Here is a 25,641-nt window from a genome sequence, read left to right on the forward strand (position 1 = left end):
TCCACCATAATCATCTTTTGTCATCATCATCATCATCATCATCCCGTCTCTTTTTCTCACATGAAGGTGGGGTGAGGTAGGGTCCACCGAACAAGATAAAAGAAAAACATGTAATGGGAGAACTAACCTACAACATACCCAGTGACAGACCACACACCCGTGTACTCAATATTCAAGCCCCCGGAATCTTGAACTCCACTTCACAGGCATAACCATCCACACATACTGGATGTGCTTGATCTTATTTATCATATACCCATTCCGATAACTTTTAATTTTAAAAAAAGGGATACCAATCCCTTGTCATGCACTCCCCTGTACAAAATTCATTCAATCAGTTCGATTCATTGTAAGTTTCCGAGCCTCATCAGCCTCCTCACCTCTCTGTCTCACGTTCATTTACCATACCTATCCACCTTTTACCTGGTCCACCACGCCTCCTCCCTTCGCCAAACTCACTCACATACGTCCCTATCACCAAATTGTTTACGCCTATTGTCCCCATATGACCATACCGTCTAGGCACACACATTGCAGCTTTATTGTTTATAGACTTTCTTAATCTATGTCTTTCACGAATCACATTATTTCATTCACTCTCCTCATATCACAAACATTTTTCAGTAACCCCATCTCCACTGCTTAAACTCTTGGCTATTGGTTTTCACGCCACATCAAAGTCTCACACCCATTTGGTAATATGGGCAGTATCCTCTTGCAGCTGCCAGACTAGACCTCTGTTTTGTATCAAGGCCGTCATAACACGAACCACTTTCCTTCCCTGTGCCACTTTGCATTCCACTTCCTTGCACATTTACCTTATTTCTGTTGCAGCATCCAGGTGTTGCTGCATCCAGGTACTTTGGTCAGTTGCTGTAGAACGCGGCTTGAGTCAGACTTGAAAGTCACGCTTGGATCTGTAGCAAGCCGAGGTTCAAGGATTACTCAAGTTTGCCCCAACCAACTGTAGCTGGCCATATGCTGAGTTGAAGCTCGACTCTGACATAAGAAAGTAGTGCTTAAGTCGCAGGCTCAGAGCAAGCTTCCAGCTATTTTCAAATCAGCCAATCACAGCGCCAAAAGTTTTATCATCAAATTCAGCAGATAAGACAGGATAAACCAACGAGGCATATAACAACGTTAAATACTTAATATATACGGTCAGTTGTCATGAACTGTGTGGATATTTTCCTTTCCGAGGCTCTGTCCTTCCATACCTCCTCCTCCTTCTCCCCCTCTCCTTCCCTTTGTCCTTCCTCTCGTCCTCGTTCCTTCTCTCAATCCTTTCGTCTTACTTCCCCCATCCCCCCTCCCATCTCCCCTCTTCTTCTACCCTCCGTCCTTCCAACCTTCCCCGTTTCTCCTTCCTTCTTCCCTCCTCCTCCTCCTCTTACCTCCCTCCATCAGACTGTTTCTCTCCCAGTGGGTCATATTCTTGTGGGATTAGGAGGCTCCGTAGCACTGACGTGTTGACTGTTGCAACGTAACCGCTTCAGCTCCATGACGTGCTTCCTAATCTACTGTTGCCACCACCAGACGATTTTATTCAGCCTTGCACAGGCTTTTCAGACACGGGGAATCAGTCCGGATGGTGTCTTTATTGATCCCTTTACTAATACATACTTGTCTTGGGTTGAATAAAATCACCAGCTGATAATAAATTATTAACATAATCGGACTGAAGGGGTTCACTTTCTCTCGTATCTTATTTATCAACTTTTTCTGGCAACATAGCATAACAAATCTTAAAATTGGGCAACTGCGACTGGTTTGAAAATATTGTGAATAAATATAAAATAATAAAAAATAAAAAATATAATAATTAAAATTAGATTTTTTTTTTTTTTCAAACCGATCAGAGTTGTGCCGAGCGGCCGTACTTGTTCCATATCACACCCAGAAATAGACTGGTAAAGCTGAGGTTCTGTATCCTGTTTGTTCTAACCTGCCGAGGACCACTAAACCATTCCAGCTCCGTTGATGGCCCGTTGTGATCAGACTGAAGGGTTAGTTTGACTCGTAACAAAGAAGACCCATTCCTACATCATAACTGATGCTCACCGAATGTCGCCGCCGCCACTTAGTATTCAAAATGTGGGTGTGATTCAGTTCCGTCTGGTGGGAGCAAGCTGACCATAGCGTACCAGATTTACACTTTTGCATGCGGGCCAATCCACAGTTAAGCTTAAACGGTGACATTCACAAAGTGCCAGATTGCCAAGTGAAGCAGCTGCCAGCCATTTAGAAAAACTCATCTTCTATTTCAAAAAGAATTATGTCCGTGGACACTTTTCAAACGCCTGCCATGTCATCAGCGTCAGGTAGTATATTATGTGGCAGTTTTATATACAGGTTGTCCCGTATAAATAGCACTGCACTAGAAACAGCTGGCAGTATCTTGTGTGTTGTGGGGACGGCTCAGTCTGCTGGTGTGGGTGTAGGTGTGGCAGTGAGAGTGAGAAATGAATAAATGGTTCAGAATAGACATTGATAACGCTGACTGAGCCGTCCCCGCTACTCACGAGAAATCGGCCGGTGGAGTGGACGACGAGTGTTATATATGGACCAGCCTGTACTACGAACTGAGCTGACAAGGACGAAAGAGAGGAATATATTCAATGTTTTGTGCGTTTGGCGAAACCGAGCGGTGGAAGGAGAGAGGGAAGGAGAGGAGTAGGGATGGAAGGACGGAGACATGGAGAGGAGAGGAGGAGGGATGGAAGGAGAGGAGAAGGGATGGAAGGAGAGAGGGAAGGGGAAAAGTAGTGATGGAAGGACGGAGAGATGGAGAGGAGAGGAGGAGGGATGGAAGGAGAGAGGGAAGGAGAGGAGTAGTGATGGAAGGACGGAGAGATTGAGAGGAGAGAGGGAAGGAGAAGAGTAATGATGGAAGGACGGAGGGATGGAGAGGAAAGGGGGAGGGATGGAAGGAAGGAGGGATGGAGAGGAGAAGTGGAAGGTTTCAGAGGAGAGGAAAAAGGATAGAGAGGAGAGGAGAGGGGATGGAAGGATGGAGAGATGAAGAGGAGAGGAGGGATGGATGAACGGAGGGATCGAGAGGAGAGGGGAAGGGATGGAAGGACTGAGAACAAGGATGGAAAGACTGAGGAAGATGGATAAAAGGACGGAGGGATGGAGAGGAGAAGAGGAGGGATTGAGAGGAATAGAGGAGGAATGGAGAGGAGAGGAGAGGGATGGAAAGACGGAGGGATGGAGAGAAGAGGATGGATGGAAAGGAGAGGAGAAAGGATGGAAGGACGGAGGGATCGAGAGGATAGAAGGGATTGAAGGACGGAGGGATCGAGAGTAGAGGAAGAGGGATGGAAAGACAGAAGAAAGAAGGGGAAGGAACGGGATAGAGGAAAAAGGAAGGAGGAAGAGGAGGGATGGAGGACACGGGAGATGGAGGAAAAGGAAAAAGAGGAGGAGGAGGAAGAGGAAGTGGAGGAGGAGGAGGAGGAGGAGGAGGAGGAGGAGGACAAGAGAGTAGAGAGGGATTGTGTGAAGAATGGCAGGAGTGAGAGGAGTGAGGGAGGGATCTGGGGATGAATGGAAAAATCGAGAAATTTATTTTGGTGAAGGGAGAAAGAGAGACTGAGGATGATGGGATGAGTGGTGAAGATGGTGGTGATGATAAAATTGTGATGGTGATGGTCATGGCGATGTGGGGCATAATGATGACGGGGACTAGCGGGTAGGAGGAGGAGGAGGAGGAAAGTTATGGTGATGATGCATGGAAGAATAATGGCTGTAGAATGAAATGGTGTTTTTATTAGGGTACAACAAATTTGGCCCGATCTGGACCCCCTTTAGGTATAAACGGACAGCATTTGCTTGTCCGTATATTGTGGAGAGAGAGAGAGAGAGAGAGAGAGAGAGAGGGGGGGGGGGAATGCTAGCCAGAAAGAAGGAAGGAGGGAGGAAAGAAAGAAGGAACGAGGCAGGGAAGGAAGAAAGGGTGACATGAAGGGAAGAAAGTGGGAGGGAGGGGAAAGGAGGAGAATGAGGGGGGGTAGGAAGGAAGGAGACGGAGAAAGATGGGGTGGGAGGAAGGAAGGAGGAGCCAAAGAAATATGGAAGGAAGGAAGGAAAGAAAGGATGGAGCCGAAGAAAGAAGGTGGGAAGGGAGGGCGTTGGAGGGGGGGAAGAGAAGGATGGAGGAAGAGAAAAAGGAAGTATGGTAGGAGGGAGGAAGGAGACGGAAGATAGGGAGTGGAATGGGGGGAGGAGGGGAGGAGAGTGGGGTGGAGGAGGGAAGGGAGGAGGAGGCATGGATTGGGAAGGGGGTAGTGTACCTTTTTTTAGGGGAGTGGGGAGCTCATTGTTATAGGGAAGTTATAACTGATTTAGCAGTTCTATAAGTGCTAAGTGTCAAAGACAGAGATAGTAAAATAAGTCGCTGTAGGAGGCAGAAGGTGGAAGGTGGGATGGAGAGAAAGAAGGGGAGGAGAGGGAAAAATGAGTGATCGTAAAAATGAATGGCCGGAGGAGAGTCATGTGGAGAGAGAGAGAGAGAGAGAGAGAGAGAGAGAGAGAGAGACGATTAAAAAAAACAAGACCTTAACCTTATCATACAATAACTTTTTAAAAAAGTATTTTCGTTTCCTCCAAATTATTATTATTTTTTTATCTCAGGAATTCTCTCATACACACCAGGTTAATTAAAGCTATCTCTAATCCCCAAGTTCAAGAAGTCGATCAGCGTGAAGAAAATCGTCTGGAGATAGCAAGAGCGAAATCGAATGTCGTGATCTTACCGAATGGGTCGGCCTCTTCAGTGTGTTAACTTTTTTTTTTTTTTTCACTCCTTTTGCTTTTTCATCTCAAGACGAATTTTTTATACTCTTGCTAACACTGGACGGCTTTACACAACTTAGGAGAGACTTTTAGAACCGTGAGCGTTTAGTTATGGCCTCCTTGAACTGCTCCACTACGAGGCGTCTTCCCTTTATCAAATTAAATCATCTCGTACTAGCAAAAAAATAAATAAATAAATAAAATAAAGATTGGCACACGAGTGAAGAGGTTAATCAGAATACCTTCAAGCGAGTGTATTAAGATTTACTGTATTTATTTATCTGTTTATTTATTTGTCTCCATGTGTCTGTGTCTGCTTATCTATGTATCTGTTTATCTATCTATTTCACCTATATATCTGTCTGTCTGTTTTTTTTATACGTCTGTTAATAAAGAGGTTATCAAAGGCTGTAGCTGATTTCTCCAGTTGAAAGAGAATTCTAAGCCGCAAGAATACGCCCAAAGGGAGCATAGAAAGATGAAAAAGGCGTGATCGTAGGGAAAGGGTTAAGAAAATAAAAGACAGGATAACGGTGAGGAAAAAAGGAGGAGGAGGAGAGATTAACGGGGGAAATGATGGAGAGAAGGTGGGAGGAGAGAGGACAGATGATAAAAGGCAAGGGACGGGCGAAGACAAGAATATGAGAGGTAGAAGGAGACAAGAAAGAAGGATGTTGAGAGAGAAGGAGTGAGATAAAGAGAGTGTGGGAGGGAGGAAGGACTAGAGAAAGTGATGAAGGAAGGAACAGGGAGAGAGAGAGAGAGAGAGAGAGAGAGAGAGAGGGGTGGGGGGAGTGTAGGGTAACAGGGCGTGATGGGTTTGGGCTGTATTTTCCTTCCACACCATTAATACACACGGCTTTACCCCCAGCTGTTCACCAGGCCACAGTATTGAGCAGTGGCGCTGTATTGACTCAGGCGTCGTTATTCACACCCACGACACACCAAGGACACCGCTGATCCCCTCCCAAGCCGCCCTCCCTCATAGCCCATCCCCCCGTAACAATCTCCTGAGCCCTCCTATACACTTTTTATTGGTTCTATAAATTTTTTTTTACCTGACAGAGATCTGTGACCCCTCTCAGGTCAGTTGATGATTAGGTGCAGTTGAATTGGAGAATAAATTTGACTAGTTATCATGGAGACTCATTCCTGCTTCATAACTAAGAGTCGCCAGTTTCACGCTACCACCATCTACTTTGTAAGATGTGAGAGTGGCTCAGTTCTGTCAGATGAAAGCAAACTGGCTATTATCCAGTTGTAAACTTCCACATATTTTAAGAAGCCTGGTAGCCAGAACCACAAATCATCTATTCACTCTTTCCAAAGCTCACCCACACGCTTACCCATCGATAGAGACCACCTCAGTATTCATTTCTAAAGCTCATTCACTCATACACGTTCACATTCACTCACACACATTCACCTGTCCCCCCTTTAATCCAGTAATGTGTTCTCTTTTTATAATTTCCTACCTTTAGGCAATTTCATTAAGCTTTCAAAAGGATGTTTAGTAGAGAAGGGGTTTATGAAGGCTATAATTTAACTATACCAGTTTGATAAGCTCTTCGTGGCAAAACGAACTGGTTACAGGAATAAAGCAAAAAAATATAGTGCGGATTGAAGGTGTTAAACTCTGCCAACAGACTTCAAAGTACAATCATGTACAGTACATCTAGAAATCACTCACCTACCCACCTGTCTATTTCCAAAAGCCACCTACCTATTCATCTTTAGAGCACTTTAACTATTTCATCTCTACCTACGTTTGAGGACCCTACCAACCAACATCAGAGCCCTCCTGTCCACTAATTACCACTGCCTCCGTATGAAATCCATGCCAGTCAGCTTCAGAGGTCTCCTTTCCACTAATTCACATCCAAAGCTCACCCAGGCCTGTATTCTCCTCTGCCTGGGAGCACCTCATCTTTACTACTATATTTCTGTATTTGGCACAGTAACACCTTCAGTCCATCCACCCACCCACTCTTCATTTCTCTATCCACTTCTTCCCCATCTGTTTCACTCATCCATCTACCCAGTTCCCATCCACACCACCCATCCACCGACCCTCTCTTCATCGATTCCATTCGTTCACCCATCCACACACCCACTCCCCATCCACCCCCATTCACAATACTCATCCACCTACCCATTCCCCATTCACAGTACCCAGCCACTACCCATCAACACCACTCATCCATCCACTCTACTGCTATCCACTGTTGGCATTCATTTTCTCTTTCCTTCTTCCAGTCTTCCTTCCTTCCCTTTTCCACTTTTCCTCCTCTCCCACGGCCCTCCCTCCCTCCTCCTACCTTTCCTTCTTCTCCTCCGGCCTTCTTTCCCTCTCCTCCAGCTTTTCTTCCACCTACCTCTCCGTTCCTGTCTTCCCTTTGTCTACGCGTACTACCTCCTTCTCCCATCTAGCCAGCTTCCGTCCATCCCTCACACCATCCATCCTTCCCTCTCTCCTCCCTTTCTCATCCTTCCTAGTCAGCCTTCTCCTTTCCTACTTCATTGCTTCTACCCTCCCACCTCGTACATCCTCCTCCAATTCCTGTCTGCTTCTCTCTCTCTCTCTCTCTCTCTCTCTCTCTCTCTCCTTCCTTCATCAGTTTCCTTCCTTTTCTTCCTCTCTGCCTGCCATCCTCCCTCTCTCACTCATCGGTTTCCCTCCCCCCTCTCGTTGCAAGCCTCCCTCTCTCCCTGCAGCACTGTTAGCCTCCCTCCTTCTCTCCATCCATTTCTCCTTCCAGCCCTGTTATCCTTCCTCATTCACACTCTCAGCCTTCCTCCATCTCTTCCTCCTTCCCTCCCTTCGAGCGTTCCTCACTCCCTCCTAACCTCCCTCCCCCCATCCACCCTGGCCTTCCTTCCAACCTCCTTAAATCCATCCATCCCACCCTCCTCTCCGTCCCTTCTCCCTGCCTTTCCCCCTCAGCCTCCCTCCTTTTCTCCGTCGCAGCCTCCCTCTCTCCCTCCATCTTAAGTGTTATTAATCACCCACGTTATCGGTTTTTATCCTTTTTTCCGGGAGGTTCGGTCGTTTATGCTCCATCGTGGTCGCTTAGGATGTGCTGTTGTCCTTCACACAGAAATAACGTGAAGATGAATCATTTGGTGTCATATTTTATTTCTTTTTCTTCGTTTCTATCGTGGTATTGTTTGGTTTTCTCAGTTTTATCGTAACTTTTATCGTGCTTTTGTTTTTTCTTCGCTTTTATCGTGTTGTTGTTTGTTATTTTTCGTTTCCATCATGGTTTTGTTTTTCCTTTTTATCGCTTTTTCGTGGTTTTGCTTTTTCGCTTTTTTCGTGGTTTTGTTTGTCCTCGATTTTGTTGTGGTTTTGTTTGTTTTTCCTTCGTTTATATTGTGGTTTTGCTTGTATATTTATCGTTATTTTTTCATATGATTTTGTCTTTGTTTTTACTTGGGAGTTTCCCTTGGATCATTTTTATGCTCCTGTCTTGGTCGCTTAGAATCTATTTTTGTCGTTCACAAGACTGGTGAGGGACGCCTGCCAGTGGTGGCACCGATATAACCAGCTGTGCTTCCTAAATATACAAACTAACCTTAACTCCTACTCTGTCCTCTGTAGGAAGGATGATGAGCTGCCAAAATTCGGCCTGCAGTTCACCTATTTAATATTCATAAGAGCCCCGGGTTACAACAACAAACAGCCACAGCTGACCCTTATCTCTAGCTTGAATGTTTGGACGTTTTTGCTGGGTGTTATTTTGTGTGTGTGTGTGTGTGTGTGTGTGTGTGTGTGTGTGTGTGTGTGTGTGTGTGTGTGTGTGTGTGTGTGTGTGTGTGTGTGTGTGTGTGTGTGTGTGTGTGTGTGTGTGTGTGTGTGTGTTGGTATTTAGTGTATTTTTTGGTCTAGAGTTTCGCAGTTCGTCCTGGCTACTCAGTCTGTTATTGTCATTCACTAGGCTTTAACCTTGAGGCTGACATGAGTTTTTTTTTTTTCTTCTTCTTCTTTTTGCCAAGTTTGGTTGCCCCTTCCTCCATATTTTCTTGTGCGTGTTTTCCCCCATGCCTGGTTTTTATTATTTTTATATTACTGTCTTATATTACTTTTATCCTTGTCGTTCACAGGATTAACATTAGACTGACATTGTTTCTGGTGAGTTTTGACTGTCTCCTCAGCTGGTAGTTTCCTTTGATTTCGTGGTTCAGTGGTCTTTTTTTTTTTTCGATTTTTTCCCTACTTTTTCGTGCTGTTATTCATGCATAATTCGCTGAGCATTACGTTCAGTTTGACAATTTTGGGTCCATTTTAAAATGCAGTTTTATTTAAGTTTCTTAGTTTTATGTTTGATCGTACTTAAGTCTTTAATATTATTCACAAAGGCTTTATTCGTAGGCTGACGTGTGTTTTACTAACTGTAGTTTGGTGTATTTTGTTGTTCTGGTTTCTTTGTATGATTCAGTTTGTGTTTTTTTTTATTAGAATCATTAAGCGGTATTGTCTTTAAGGATGACAATTTCTCTCTCTCTCTCTCTCTCTCTCTCTCTCTCTCTCTCTCTCTCTCTCTCTTTCTGTGTGTGTGTGTGTTCTTTTGATGGGGTCTTTGCCTTCTGTTCTTCAGCCGAATGCGGGTTACTTACCAATTACGTAACGTTTTACGTTTTTCAATATCATTTTGTCAATATCTTTTATTTTAGATTTACTGCTTGTTTATTCTTCATTTTTGTTGACTTTGTTATTTGTGTATATTTTAGTTTTCGTAATTTGTATTGAATTCTTCATATTTCATATTTCCATGTCTTATGATATTTTTCATTATTTGTGCGTCAGTTTTTTACTGAATCATTTTTCGTTGTTTTTAATATTTGTTGTGGTGTAAATTTTCTTTCACTTTTCTTCCTTTTTGTTATTTATAGTTTAATTTTGACTTTAACGATGTTTCCACATTTCCATAAAAGTGTTTTTTTTTTTTTTAATTATTTTCATGTTTTTTATAAATTTCTGTCTCAGTGAGGACCGCCAAATCCAGTATGTGTACCTTACTGTCACTCACTGTGGCAGTACCATTCTCTCTCTCTCTCTCTCTCTCTCTCTCTCTCTCTCTCTCAGCTTCTCAGTCATTCCATCGCTCCACCCCTTGTCTGCCTGTACCTCCCCCCTCCCCCCTCGCCTGTCATCGTGAATTTAGCAGCGTCTCGTCAGTGGTCGTGCTCAGAGTTATGTCGTGCTGAGGTGGTCGTTGCGTTAGTCGTTCCCTTCCATCCCTGGTGACATCTTTAGCCCCTTCCACACCGTATACCGCATTTCCTTATTTAACTCTTGACGACACCAAGCGACATATTGTATTTAGATGGACCTTTCATAGCAAAGGATTTATAAGCATTTCCCATTATCTCTTTTTGTATGGTGATGTGTTTGGTTTCATGCCACCAGCCCAACATTATTCAACATAGGACAGACCTCTAGTGTGTTTGTGTTTAGATAGATAAATGGATAGGCAGATAGATAGATGGATATGTAGAGATAGAGATCTGTGATAACAGTAAAATGTTATGGAGTCCTGTCTGCCCTGCAAATTAATTTACGTTTGAGAGAGAGAGAGAGAGAGAGAGAGAGAGAGAGAGAGAGAAACTTTGAAAATAGTGAAATGTTGAGTCTTCATTGTCCTCCAAATCAATTAACCCACTTCTTATACATAGATAATAGATAGTTAGATACATAGACAGGTAGATGGATTGATAGATAGATTGGTAGATAGATATAGTCAGAGATTTGTGGAAATAGCAAAATGTTATGAAGTCCTCTCACTCTTCAGTCTCGCATGCTCGGGACAACCATTTTTATTCTAGCCAATGCCAGACGTCTTTATTGAGCTAGGAGTGAGTCACAGGAGCCTGAGAGTTAAGATGCCAGCTGAATACAGACCCCCAGCATCATGTCTTGTCCCAGCACCAACATGAACCCGGGTCTTGTCAACGGGTCTGTGTCTCTCTCCGCCAACACAACCTTCTGTATAATTCTGCCATTCACCAACTCCGGCCACCCTCTTCACTTTATGCTATTATGGACTTAGGTCTGTATTCTGGGTGGCACAGGAGGCCTAGTAGCTGCTCTTCCTTAGCGACTTATCTTTGTACGCCACATATAACGTTTTTATATCGACGTAGTTGGCAACAGTAACAGTCATGAGGATAGTGTGTGTGTGTGTGTGTGTGTGTGTGTGTGTGTGTGTGTGTGTGTGTGTGTGTGTGTGTGTGTGTGTGTGTGTGTGTGTGTGTGTGTGTGTGTGTGTGTGTGTGTGTGTGTGTGTGTGTGTGTGTGTGTGTGTGTGTGTGTGTGTGTGTGTGTGTGTGTGTGTGTGTAGTGTAAGTCGCTAGGGAGAGGTGTCACGAATTATCCAAAGCCACATAGGCCAATAGTCTCATCGGCTAAGGAAACTCCCTAACACCTTTTTCTAAGCAACTTTTTTGCTTGTTACACCTTACTAATCATAGCCGTGTTACATAAATCATTCTCATATCACCATACTCTACACAGATAACGTACAAAAGGATATTAATCAGCCAAATCCAAAAATTAATTGCTACCGAAGAGGTGCTATTGAATGCAGCCTTGAGATATGCCAGGATAACAAAAGACACGGTGTCCATCCCTTTCCCTGCCATCCCCTGCTTTGTGTTATATTTCCCCCAGCGACAGGCAGTTTACGTGCCACCTATATTCTCATGGCTTATTTTATTTTATCGTTTCTGTAACAGAATTAGTTTATTCAGTATGGGTGGAGGGTATGGACACAGCCTAAGTTAACTCCTTTGCTCATGCAGATCCGTCCAAACTTGTATAAATTCGTACAGAGATAGCTTGAATAACATGGACAACACGTCACGGGACTAAATAGGTCAGCTGTACTCAAGGGAAAAGCAGTTCATCAAAAATTGTAAAAACTGTGACGAATAACTTTTTCTCCAAGTAACAAAAAATAATTGGTTTCTTTAACCGTACGCTTTGCCACGCGAGTCATTACTGACGGCTCCAAGTTTTGTCATGGTGTCGGGTTTGCTGTTGTGTTCCCAGACTCCTCCTTCCAAAGTACTTTTCCTTCCGTTGCAAGTATTCTCACTGCAGAACTTTTTTTTCCCTCTCTCTCTCTGAAGTCCCTTCCTAGAGTCTCCTCCTCCACCTTTGTCATCTTCTCCGATTTTCTCAGTGCGCTCACTTTCTTACTCACCTCGCCTTCTTCTTATCTTCTAATCACCCAAGTTCAGGAGTGGCTGTTCCGCCTTTCTGTTCGGAAAAAGTCCTTTCGCCTCTGCTTGGTTCCTGGCCATAACGGGATTACTGGTAATGAACAAGCTGACTCGCTGGCAAGTTCTGCTACTCTCACCTTTAGGTCCTCTCTCCACCCCAATCCTGCTGTTGATTGTTTTCTTGTTCTAACCCGTCCCTTTCGTGAACTTTGGCAATCCTCGTGGAACCTTCAGGTTCACAACACACTTCATTGTGACAAACCCTCACTTTTTCCCTGGCACACACCTACTCACCTCAGTCGTCTCTGGGAGACTATCCTTGCTGGTCTTCACATTGGTCATACCCGCCTCATTGATGGTCATTTAATGAGCCGTGACTCTCAGCCCGTCTGCTCACACTGTAACTGCCCGATGACTATCCGTCACCTTTTTCTTGATTGCTCGTCTACACTCCAGCACAATCTCTTAGCTTTCCCCTTCCTTTCCTTACTACGTCGGCCCCACAGCTTACTGATTTCCTAGGTGACACTCTCACTGTTTCTGTTTCCATTATAATCGTTCTTCTTACTGCTCTTCCCGTCATACATTTAATATAATTATTTAACCCGCTCCTTTCTACCTTAGTGCCATATAGGCATATTATGGCTTGGTGCTAGTTCTTCATTACTCCTTCTTTCCTTCAGCGTACGACAGGAGATTTTATTCGTCTCTTGGAAACATGGCAGTCAGGGGGTCTACGGCTGTGTTTTAAATGGTCACAGTCATTTTCTAGCACCTCTTTTTAAGCGACCTATGCTGCACATTGCGCCTCGATATTCTCCTTTATGTTATTATTGAAAACGCTTTCGATATGTAAGGGATTTAAAGAGCTTACAGCCAAATGTTGAGTCGTAATATGCAAAATAAATCGCTGAGGAGGAGATGCAACAAAGCCTCCTCGACTGCCCACATTGCCACCTGTAAGGTGGTATTTTCGTCAGCTTACATAGCTCTCAGGCACCGGTCTCATAGTTATTTTGCAGATTACCCCTGGATAGGCCTGTTCTTTTGTCCGTAATATACTTATCCCTGTTGGAAGGACGGGGGTAAAGATTTGAGAACAGTGGAAGAGAGTTGTTAAAGAGGACTAAAGATAGAGGAAAAGAGCGAGAATGATAGAGGGAAGAATGGATGGAGAGAAGGAATGGAGGAGGAGGAGGAAGAGTTACACAGAGGCAAAGATACGTCGGCCACACAGACCTTACGTACGCTGCGAGACAGACAGTAATCTCCAACCAAGGAAGGGTCATGAGGAAGAAAGGGGTTCGTGAAGGGTTTGTACGAGACAGAATCCTTTAAGTTCGAAGAGTCTGTATTGATCTGAATAAAATCGTCTGGAGAGATAACATGAACACTTATCATCCACCTGAGGAGAGACCCGGACAAATTGTGTGTGTGTGTGTGTGTTTGTGTGTGTGTGTGTGTGTGTGTGTGTGTGTGTGTGTGTGTGTGTGTGTGTGTGTGTGTGTGTGTGTGTGTGTGTGTGTGTGTGTGTGTTTACAAGAAAGAAAGGTCGAAAAATGAATGAGACAGACAGACAGACAAACAGACAGACAGAGAGGGAGGTAAGATGTTAAAATTTGCAGATATTTTCCCTGTCTTATCGCTTTGCAGATTTTTACTCCCGAAGACGTCATACATATTACCGGCCGAAAATGTTAAAAGGCATCGGAAAGTCATCCCCAAGTGAAAGGATTGACAGACTGCCTAACCACATCAGGCTAAGAGCATCATTTATATCTTACTTTTGCTGCATCCCAATGCATTTATTCAGGTGAGGTTGGTGGTTTCGAATTGGATGTTTTATAATGACCCTTATTAACCCCTTCAGTGCCAGAGATTATTCCCATGTCGAATAAAATCGTCTGGAGGTAGCGAGAAGGGGCTATATAGATTAATGTAGTGACGCAGGTTGTCCCCTGACTACTTAGGTTAGGAAAGGTTAGGTTTGGAATGGTTAGGTTAGGAATGGTTAGGTTAGGCAAAGGTTGGCTAGGGTAGGGTAGGGTAGGGTAGGGTAGGGTAGGTTAGGTTAGGTTAGGTTAGGTTAGGTTAGGTTGGTTACCCTCTAAACCAGATAAGTCGCTTGTCGGTAACAGGACTTTTTTTTTTTTTTTTTAATGCGAGGAAGAAGGAACCAAAGGCCATGAGCCTGCAGTAACAGTTCCCTCCAAGAGAAAAACAAAATACAATAGAGAGCCAAATTCAAGATCCGGTCATTTTGAGATGCCTGGACACACTGCGTTTGAAAGACTGGAGATCATAGGCAGCAGGAAATACAGACAGAAGGAGACAGTTCCAGAGCTGACCTGTTGCATAAATGAAAGACTGGGAGTAACGGTTAACTCTTGCATTAGAGAGTTGGACAGAAAAGCGATGAGAGTTTGCTGCCAGACGGGTGCTACGCGCCCGTCGTAGAGGTGGAGGAATGCAAGCAGACAGTTCAGAGGAGCAGTGACCATTAAAGTAGCGATAGAAAAGAGACAAAGATGCAACAGTGTGGCGAAGAGACAGAGGTTGAAGGGAGTCAGTAAGAGGAGGAGAGTTAATGAGACGAAAAGCCTTTGACTCCACCCTATTGAGAAGAGCTGTATGTGGGGAGCCTCCCCACACATGAGAGTTGTACTCCACACAGGGGCGGATAAAACCCCTGTATAGAGTCAACAATTGTGCAGGGGTAAAGAAAGAGCGGAGTCGGCTTAGCACACCCAATCTCTTGGAAGCAGATTTTACAAGAGATGTAATATGATCTTTCCAAGATAAGTCCCGAGTAAATGAAACCCCAAGCATGTTCAAGGATGATGCAGGATTAAGCTGAATATTATTAAACATTAGTGGGTATACCTGTGGAAGATTTTGTCGGGTTGATAGGTGTAAGAACTGAGTCTTAGATGCATTAAAGACAACCATATTATTTTTACCCCAGTCAGAGATACGAGCCAAGTCAGACATTAGGTGTGCCATAGCCTCATCCCTTGTTTGTTGAAGTAACTGTTGAGATGGGAGTTGCGGGAACCGAATGGAAAGGTGAAGGGTGGAGTCATCAGCGTATGAGTGGATAGGGTTAGATGTACAGCTTAGAAGATCATTGATGAATAAAAGAAAAAGAGTTGGTGATAGGACAGAGCCCTGAGGAACATCACTGTTGATAGATCTAGGAGAAGAACGATGGCCGTCTACAACAGCGGCTATAGAACGACCAGAAAGGAAGCTAGCGATGAAGGCACAGATAGAAGGATAGAAACCGTAGGAGGGCAGTTTGGAAATTAAAGATTTATGCCAGACTCGATCGAAAGCCTTTGAGATGTCAAGTGCAATGGCAAAGCTTTCGCCAAAGTCCCGAAAGGAGGATGACCAGGAGTCTGAAAGGTAGGTGAGAAGATCGCCAGTGGAGCGTCCCTGACGGAACCCATACTGACGATCGGAAAGAAGGTTGTGATAGGAAAGATGCCTTAAAATTTTTCTATTAAGAATTGACTCGAAAACTTTTGAAATACAGGACGTTAAAGCAATTGGACGTTAGTTGGAGGGTTGGGAGTGGTCACCCTTCTTTGGGACTGGCTGAATGAGAGCAAACTTCCAGCAAGAAGGAAAGGTACAAGTTGACAGACAAAGGCGAAAGAATTTGCCTAGGCAGGGTGTAAGCACAGAAGCACAGTTCTTGAGAACAACAGGAGGGACCCCATCAGGCCCATATGCCTTGTTAGTACTGAGGCCAGTGATGGCAGAAAATACATCAACTGAAGAAATTTTAATGTCAGCCATGAGGAAGTCAGAAGGGGGAAGTGATGGAGGAACAGCACCGGAATCGTCTAAGGTGGAATTGGAGGAGAAAGTCTGTGCGAAGAGATCTGCTTTATCAGTAGAAGAAATAGCTACAGAACCATCAGAGTAGAAAAGAGGAGGGAAGGATGATAAGGTAAAGTTGTTAGAAAGATTTTTGGCAAGGTGCCAGAAGGAGCGGGAAGAATTCGAGTCGGAGAGTTGAGAGCATTTAGTATGGATGAAATTATTTTTAGTAGAGCGAAGAACAGACTTAGCACGATTCCGGGCAGAAACGTAAAGATGATGTGATTCAGGGGTGGGTTGGCTCCGGTACCTTTTGTAGGCCTTCTCCTTGTTGCGGACAGCATTAGAACAAGCGTGATTAAACCAAGGCATTCTTGCGTTAGTCAAAGGATATGAGAAAGGAATGTATGCTTCCATGCCCGAGAGAATAACCTCCGTAATGCGCAAGGCACACTCAGATGGCTCACGGCCATGGAAGCAATAATCATTCCAGGGAAAATCAAAGAAGTACTGCCTGAGGGCCTCCCAGTCCGCGGCTCCAAAATGCCACAGACGACGTTTCCCTGGAGGGTCCACAGGCCGTACCGGAGTGATAGGACAGGTTAAGGTAATAAGGTTGTGATCGGAGGAGCCCAACGGAGAGAAAAGATTAACAGAGTAAGCAGAAGGATTAGTTGTGAGGAAGAGGTCAAGTATGTTGGAGCTCTCTCCAAGGCGGTCAGGGATACGGGTAGGGTGCTGTACAAGCTGCTCTAGGTCATTAAGGATAGAAAAGATGTAGGCTTGTTCACCAGGTGGATCAGTGAAAGGAGAGGAGAGCCAAAGGTGGTGGTGAACATTGAAATCTCCAAGAATGGAGATTTCAGAGAAAGGAGAAATGGATAGAATGTGTTCCATCGTAGAAGTAAGATAGTCGAAGAATTTTTGATAGTCAGTAGAATTAGGGGATAAGTAAACGGCACAGATATATTTAGTCAGAGAATGACAGGAAAGCCGAAGCCAGAGTGTGGAGAATTCAGAAGAATCAAGTTCAGGAACACGAGAGCAAGATAAGTCGTTGCGTATGTATACACAACAGCCACCTTTGGCTTTGAAATGAGCATAGAGAAAGTAGGAGGATACAGAAAAGGGTTTGCTGTCAGTTGCCTCAGACAGCTGAGTCTCCGTTAGAAAAAGAAGGTGAGGTTTAGAGGAGGAGAGGTGGTGCTCAACAGAGCGAAAGTTAGAGGAAAGGCCGCGAATGTTGCAGAAATGAAGAAGAAGTGAGTCAGACAGTGGTTCCAGGCACCTCGAGTCGTCATCGGGAGAGGGGCGGATGGTGGGGGCATTTATGGTCCCCCCCCCTGGGGACTCCGAGGCTTGATGAATCGACGCCATTTTTGGTGAATTTTGAATAGGAAGTGTAGTGTGTACCGTGCATGTAGTTTGGTGAAGATAGTTAGAGAAATTTGTACTGGAGAGCATGCTGGCCTACTTTCTGTGTAAATGAGACACTGAAAAAGTTCAGCAAAGGGGGATGGTCAGGAACTAGGCCTGAGGGCTGATGAAATGGGAGCTCCAGCACTCCCTGTCATCAGCTTTCCATCCACCTCGGGAGTACTGCCCTCATCGCATTGAAGGGGTCATGTATCCAGACTGATTTAATACAATAAGAAAGCTTGTTTTTCTCCCTGCTACCTTAACACGATTTCCTCAGCATGGATGAAAATCGCTGTGAAGTTACTGTATACGATTTCTTTTAAACTCCTCCAATATGAAAGGTCTCACTGGAGCTAAATAAAATCTTGTATATATAATGAAAGACGTCCTCGGGCTGGAGAGAAACAGTGGATATCAAAAATCCTGTCACCTCTCCTGTCTCCCTCTCTTGTCTTTGAAAACCAGTGTGGCGAATCCTCAGCAAACAAGAGTAATGATACTGAACTGTGGCCAGATAAATTAATCAATTTCGGTTGCCGAGGATTCACTACATGGATTGTCGAGGTCCAAGGGGAGGGAAGCAGGAGAGACGATAAAACACTTGATGCAGACTGTACATGGATTATCAGCTCTGTAATGATTATATCGTAGTCGTAGTCGAGCTGTAGTAGACAGTGAGTAGATCTGTAGGAGATAAGCTCAGTTTACTTGTAGTCGATGACAGGAGAAAGATAAAGATTAGTCCTGGGGTTTGTAGTTTGTAGTTTCCTGGCTGAAAAGGCCCACCTAAACTGAATTATATTGTGTGTGAGTAGTAAGAACAAGGAAGGATAAAATATTGGGTTGAAGAGGTTTGTGTGTTAGTGTCGGCTGCTGAGGATTCACCACATGGATTTTCGAAGTCCAAGGAAAGAGAAGCAGGAGAGACTATAAAACACTTGATGCCGACTGTATATGAATCACTGATGAGTATAACTTTTCCTTATTTTAATCACTGGCATAAAGGCAGCCTTTGGCAGCCTTTCTGCTCGATGTCAAAATTGTTGTGTTATGGTATCTTCAATACCCACAAAGAAGTGATCTGCCTAAAGGCTACCAAAGCCGTGCAGTGTCAAATGACCAGAAGTGAGTCACAACTAGGGAATCGGTAGCCCGATTGGATTGGAAATTGTTTTATTCTTCAAGTAAGAGCATTTTAGCGGTACCTTCCTCTGACAAAAATTGCGCTACAATGAGACGTTTTTCTGTGTTATCGTAACAAATGGACAAACCAACAAACGTACAGTAAACGGGTCATTATAATATACATTATTATTATTATTATTATTATTATTATTATGATTATTATTATTATTATTATTATTATTATTCTGTTCGTTGTACTGCCAGGCGATTTTAGTCAGTCTTTTCTGAGGCTGTTGAAATGTAGGAATTATCTCGTCAGATCGATGACGTATCAGATCAGTGACGTATTAAATCGATGACTTATTAAATCAGCTACGTATTAGACCGATGACATAAAATCGGTGACGTATTAGAGCGGTGACGTATTTGATCGATGGCATACTTGATAGATGACTTATTAGACTGATGACCATTTAGATGGATGACGTATTGGACCAACGATATATTAGATAGATGACGTATTGGACTGATGACGTATTGGATCGATGACGTATTGGGTCGATGACGTATTAAATAGATGACGTATTGGATCGATGACGTATTGGGTCGATGACGTATTAAATAGATGACGTATTGGATCGATGACGTATTAGATAGATGACGTATTGGATCGATGACGTATTATTTTACCTCTTGCTCCCACCACACGATTTGATGTAACTAATGACAGTTCTAGTAGTGAAGGGGTGAAGGAATACTCTAACCTTCCTGGCTGAAAAGCCCCACCTAAACTGAATTATACTGTGTGAGAGTAGTAAGAACATGGAAAGATAATTTATAGGGTTGAAGAGGTTTGCAGCGTTTCTTAACCTTTTCTGACCTCAGCACCCCCAACAGTAAGGAGTCATGCGGTTATTGGGACTACAGTTGCTACACTACTACAAGGATAAAATAAAGTGAAGTACTGCTTGGAAATTTAAATTATACATTCTTCAATAAAAAAAACATCAAGGATGCAAATACTAAGCAAAACCAATAAGAAGAAACTAATACTGCATCATTTTTTCAGCACCCCCTAAAATTTACTTCAGCACCCCTTGGGGTGCTAGTTAAGAAAAGCTGGGTTAGAGGAAAATGGGGTTGGGAAGGAAGAGAGAGACAGGGAGACGGATTTTTGGTGTCTTAAGAGAAGAAGAGAAGAGGGAGAGAGAGGATGGTTTGGGGAGGAAAGGAAGAAGGAGAAGGAGCTGGGGAGGAGGAATTGGGGAGGAGTAGAGGGAGAAGTGGTTGATAAGGAGAAGAGGGAGAGGGAGGAGGTGTTGGGAATGAAAGGTGGAGAAGGACGAGAGGGAGAGGGAGATGTGTTGGGAATAAGGGGGGGAGGGAGAAGGGTTAGGGAGGAGGAAAGGGAGGGGAGAAGGTGTAAGGAAAAGGAGGGGAAGGTGGAGGGATTGAAGCGGAGGAAAGGGGGAAGGAAAGGGAGAAGCGTTGCGGAGGAAGAAGGGGGGACAGGGAGGAGGGAAGAGGAAAGTTTCTAGTCGTGACTACATCGGCAAATTTACTTTATGTATTTCTTCTTTGAAAGCAGTGATAAGAAACAGGGAAGTGAGCATGGAAGTGAAAAAGTTACTACATGACAGTATTGTGATACCAACTCTAATGTATGGAAGTGAAGCTTGGACGTTGTTGGAAGGACACAAGTCAAGAGTGAGAGCAGTGGAAATGAGTTATTTAAGAGGAGCCTGTGGAGTCACATGGAGAGACAGGCTGACGAAAGAGGATATAAAGAAGCGTTGTGGTGTGGATGTGGATGTGATAGGAAGCGTTATGAGGAACACACTGAGGTGGTTTGGCCATGTGGAGAGGATGGAGGGTGAAAGACTGACGAAGAGAGTGTATGTGAGTGAGGTGGAGGGGGGAAGTGGGAGGGGGAGGCCGAGGATGAGATGGAGGGATGGGGTGGAGAGGTATATGAGAGAGGGGGGTGTGAGTTGGGAGCAGGGCAGTGAAATGGCGGGGGACAGGGCGACTTGGAGGCGATTTGTTTGTGGCCACCCCAAACGGGATTGAGGCGTCTGGCAATAGATAGATAGATTTCTTCCCACACCTGGCTTGACTCCATATGCCGCCTTCACTCGGTGACATTATCTGTGAATCTCCCTTTTTATCTGTTACTCGTCTTGTGTCATTTCTTAGTCACATTAATGTCCTTTCCAGTGCATAATTACTTGTCCCCTTCGTTTGTCGTATATACATGTAGTTAACCTTTTAAAATAGCCTACCACTTTCCTCTACCGTTATCATTTTCTACCTTGTGTCACGAGGCTTTTATTGTCTGGCGGTAGATTATACATTCATTCATTCGTTATTTTTTTTTCTCTCTCTCTCTTTCAGATCGGGACGTGGAGCGACACACGAGGACTGGAAACAGTGGCGGTCAAGTTGACAAGCCTGTTGACTGATCGGGTGATGGCTAACAGTTCTTACATCGTTACATCCATATTGGTGCGTGTATCTTCCTCCCCCCCCCCTCTCTCTCTCTCTCTGAAGGAGGAATATTATATATACGAGTATTAAGCAGTTGAAAAATTAGTGTGATCCCATTTTCCTTGTGATAATATAATGGCCCCGTTTTCTCTCATCACAGGAAAAGCCATTCTTGATGATAAGGAAGGACGGTAACTACACTGGCAATGATCGTTACGAGGGATACGCTAAAGACCTTGCTGACCTCTTGGCATCCTTCCTCGGAATTAACTGTGAGTATACGAGTTTGGGGGCTTGTGCTGGAAAATGGGAAGGCATTAGAGGGCAAAGTAGTAGTTCTTGGGTATCCTAGGTAAATTTCTGGGAATGATCGTTATGAGGGCGAAGCTAAGGGCCTCGGTGACTTCTTGCCCTCTTTCCTCAGAATTAATTAGGGGTATTTGATTTTTCTGTGTACTTTGAGGAGTAAGGAGTAAATATGAGAGCTTCGTATCTGTATCCATTCCTTTTCAAGAGGTATTTGTGTAAGCAGATATCTATTCTGCTTAAATGCTCCATTTTTTTGAGTTGTTGGAAGTAAAGAAGATAATTTTTTTTTTTTTTGCTGAGAGTTCATGGGCATTTTTGCCCTCCATCTTACGAAAGACGTAAGGAAATTACCATATTTGAAGTGAACAGTTTCGTGTGTTTACAATTCAAGAAGGTCTTGTGTTTTTTTTAACTCCATCTTGCTGTGATATACCGTACTATTTTTCTGGTGTTTTGCTTGAGATAGATACTGTAATGCTGGTAGGATTGGGCAAATGCATTATATCTGGAAATACAAGGAACATTCTAGAAATTAAGCATTGTGCCATAGGATTAGGTTAATGTTTGTATCTGGAGGTATGAGGAACGTTCTGGAAATTTCGGCATGTCTGTTTTGTTTGCTTTCGCTCTTACCTTAGGAATTAACTCATGTCATTATTGTTATTTTGTGTTATTAAGTGCATTATTGCATGGGAAAATGTGAGTTCTGTCCTAGGCTCTAGAATGTGCATTATTGCATCACACAGTGCAAGCTTTCTCCTGGGCCTGAGAGTGTTCTGGGTGGCCAAGGGGGGGGGGTGGAGGAGAGGGTATTTAACCCCCTAACCACGTGATGTCACTTTCATGACACTTGGGAGCAAGGGATCATACCGGGTGCGTCACTTTTGTGATTCTGTGTTATTTTGAATTCGCCCAGGCATTCAAGTGGTGGTTTGTATCATCTATCAGCACTGCCAATGTCCAACACTAGTCAGCACTCCTAATCTCATCTGTACTCCTATCCATTGTTGACAATTTAGCCATTTCTCCCTGTTCTTGACTTCCCTTCCTACCTCCCCTCCATTACCCTCTCCTTTCGCCTGCCCAGCCATGCTATGCTAAGTAAATCTTTCCTGGAATTTACCACTGACTTCATCCATTGAAATAAGCCCTATGCCCTATTCTTATACCAAATAATATATACCAAAAAGAAATAAGGTAAGTGATAGTGCCATACACCTGGAATTGGCTAATTATCACCTGACAACACCTCATGTGCACTCGTTCGCTAATTTTCGCTGTTTATTTCCCCTTGAAATATGCCGTATAATCTATTCTCGTAATAAAAATATATATAAGAAAGGAAGGGAGAAGCCTAAGTGATATTTACATTCACCTGCGACTACCTAATTTATTATGTATTGTCTAGATTTCCTACCAATCATTTCATAGCATATACAGTATATTAGCAGTTGTCACAAGGCTGACACTGGCAGCAATGCACTCCCCCTAGGCAGGCCACCAGTATCAGTTTACTGTCGTCTTTCAATGTGAAAGCACGTCGGATTCGCACCTGTCAAATTCTGCCACTTTTTAGCCCCAGGCAAAAGAGCCCTGTGACTTCTACCCCCTACTAAACCTCGTGTGGAAAGAGGTAAAGGGCTAAGTGACTGCTGTGGAACATGAACTGGCTAATTTGTCAATGAAAATGATAGAGAGTGACTACGATCTTTCTGGTGAGTAAAACAGTCCAAGTGGAAATGTAAATAATGTGTAAATAATGTGTAAACAAGTGAAATAATGTAAATAAAATAGAGATTGTAAATAGAAATGTAAATGAGTAGTAATATAAGAATACGAGTATGTGTACTAGGAGTAATAAAAGTGAAAGTTTCACTCTAGCATGTATGAATACTGTGAGTTATGAAAGTGAAGGTGAAAGTGACATTCACTCTCAGCGCTAGTATACAGGACGAGAAAGTGAATGCTACGTATTTTACTGAAAGAGAAATTGAATGCCTGCAGTGACAATAAACTACTATTACTGAAGGACTCTTATGGATAAAGACTGTAGATATATATAAGTGCTATATAGTAATAGAAATATAGAGTGTGAGGGGTTTTATGAATAATAAATGACAGAACACCAGCGGCGAACGATCGCAAGTGGGAAGGCCATACGCGCTCGTAATTTTCATTGCTTTCAGAGTTTTTTTTTTTTTTTAAGTATGGATTCCAAACTATTTGAGAATCATAGAATAGTGTTTCTAGTGATAATATCAGGCTGTGGTAATCATATTACGGGTTGTCGGGAAGTGTAAAGTGGAGACTTCGTTACCCAACTTCAGAGGTCTCCACAAGTCCTACGGTACTCGACGAAGGCTCAGCAAACATCCCAGGAGAAAGCTGAATGTATGTGCCATGTGCATATTATTTTTAATATTCTAGGACTAATAACTGATTTTTGGCAAATATTTTTAGAGAGTCTGTCGGAGCGCGAATATGCCCGCGGGACACGCAAGTCAAAGCAAAACAAGCCCGCGGTTTAGGGGTTAAAAAGGACCTGCCCCGTTTTCTGGCAGTTAGCCAAGAGTATGGAGTGAGTTGTGTGTGCGGAGGTCAGTTTGAGTTCAGTCAGTGAGGCAGAGAGTAGTGGACCGTTAGTTCGCGTGCTACAGCTAGTCGGTGAGTGAGAGTCAGTCAGGCAGTGAGAGTCAGAAAGTCTTTAACAGATAATCAGTAAGTAGTGAGAAAGTGCACAGTTAGTGATCCAGTCAGTGAGTCGGTTGTGGACGGACAGCGACAGTTACTGAGCCAGACAGTGATATATAATCAGTGAAGGATGAACACTCAGTAAGTGAGCGTCAGTGAGTTAGTGAATGGACAGTGAGCAAGTAGTAATGATTGGAAGACAGAGTTAACGTGGGAGAGAAAAATCAGTGTTTTGCAAGTGTGCCTTACCTGTGCCAAGAAGAAATAAAACCAAGAAGTGTTCAGCGGTCTTCCATTAACGTCCTAGCTTGTACACGCATCGTTGTTGACGTACCGTACCTACGGTCCCAATGGTATAACAATATTTATGCATTTTTAGAGTCCTAGGAAATGTTTGCATTGTATGTCAGGTTGGGGGGAGGTCTTGAGGTTGGTAATATGATGCGGTTCAGTTGCCAGGGCCAAATCGAAGAAGAATCGGTTCCACCGAGGACGAATTCTTCAGGGCGTCCCTCTCATGCTCTTATCTTAGCTGCCCTGTGACACCTAACAAATAGCTGTTTGACCCACAGTAATTGTTCCTTGAGTGTTACGGCAGTCATTGGGTGTAGAGATAAAAAAGGAGGGAGGGGGGGAGAGTGAGGGAGGGAACAAAGAAAGAAAAAAAGAAAACAAAAGTACTCGATTTTTAGTGTTGAAGTGGAAATGTCAGAAGTAAAGAGATGTGTGTGTTACTGTTTTCGCCACCATTTACGTACTTTGGTATTATATTCATTAAAAATTCGTACCATTTTCTTTAGCTGAGGAGGTTTCTAGCTGTGCAAAAAGTTATTCGTGGGGTAACAATTCTTTGACTGGCAAAATTTCTCTGAGCTGAATATAACCGTCTTGTGATAGCCTGTGCAGAATAAGTAAAGCGTTTATAGATTGTGAAAGTGTTATTTTTGGAGACGAGCTTCTTTCTTTAGTTGCAGTTACTCTGTATGTATTTATTTATTTTTTCTTGTAGAGTTGGAGATGCAGGATATATTTATGGTGAATTGGAGATTCCTTTCACCATAATGATTGCCTTCTTAGTTTATTGTAACCTCAGACCATTTTGTTTAGTATAACGACTGGAATATCAGAGGGACATCTGATTAAATCTAAGGCAAAAAAAGGTCAAAGCCCATGGTCTGAAAAACATGTAAAGAGAATGGTGTTGCCTTAGTGAAGGTATGGGCTCTCTTGGTGTCCGTGTTTAATAATGGCATCTTTTTTTCTTGCTGTGTAGGGTTTTGTTTGTGTCACATTGTTATGTAATTGTATACTTGCTGCCTTCTTTCCTATTAATCTATTTACTCACGCGTCAATTTCCCCCAAGACACATTGCAACGTGTAAAGGCTGTTGTATTTATGATCACATATTTGTTATAGTTTCCTTAAAGATTTCTTCTTGTTAATGTACATAGCCACAATTTTTTTTCTTATATTTTCCAATATATTAACAGCTTTGAAGGACAACTGTGGTGCCCAGTAATTTACAAATCTCATAATAATATTCTCTCGTTAATGCTAACTTATTTATCTGTTAACCTATTTACTCACGGGATTTTTTTTTTTTTCTCAGATACATTGCAACTCGTGAAGGACAACAGGTACGGTGGCCAGAACGATGGCCAGTACGGCGGCTGGGACGGCATGGTGGGGGAGCTGGTGAGACAGGTCAGTGTTGCCTTAATTTTACTTCAGTTACCCATCATTGGTTTTCGCATCTCCATT

The 25,641-nt window shown here is 43.4% G+C and overlaps 1 pseudogene; it reads left to right on the plus strand.

Annotated features, from left to right (window-relative positions):
- LOC145395838 (glutamate receptor 1-like) overlaps positions 1–25,641 on the plus strand; it is a 378,247-nt pseudogene that overhangs the window by 321,109 nt on the left and 31,497 nt on the right.

The sequence above is a fragment of the Coenobita brevimanus genome, chromosome 1 (assembly GCF_032717465.1).
Source record: "Coenobita brevimanus isolate Jiangsu-jjx chromosome 1, ASM3271746v2, whole genome shotgun sequence".
In the NCBI taxonomy this organism is placed as follows: domain Eukaryota; kingdom Metazoa; phylum Arthropoda; class Malacostraca; order Decapoda; family Coenobitidae; genus Coenobita; species Coenobita brevimanus.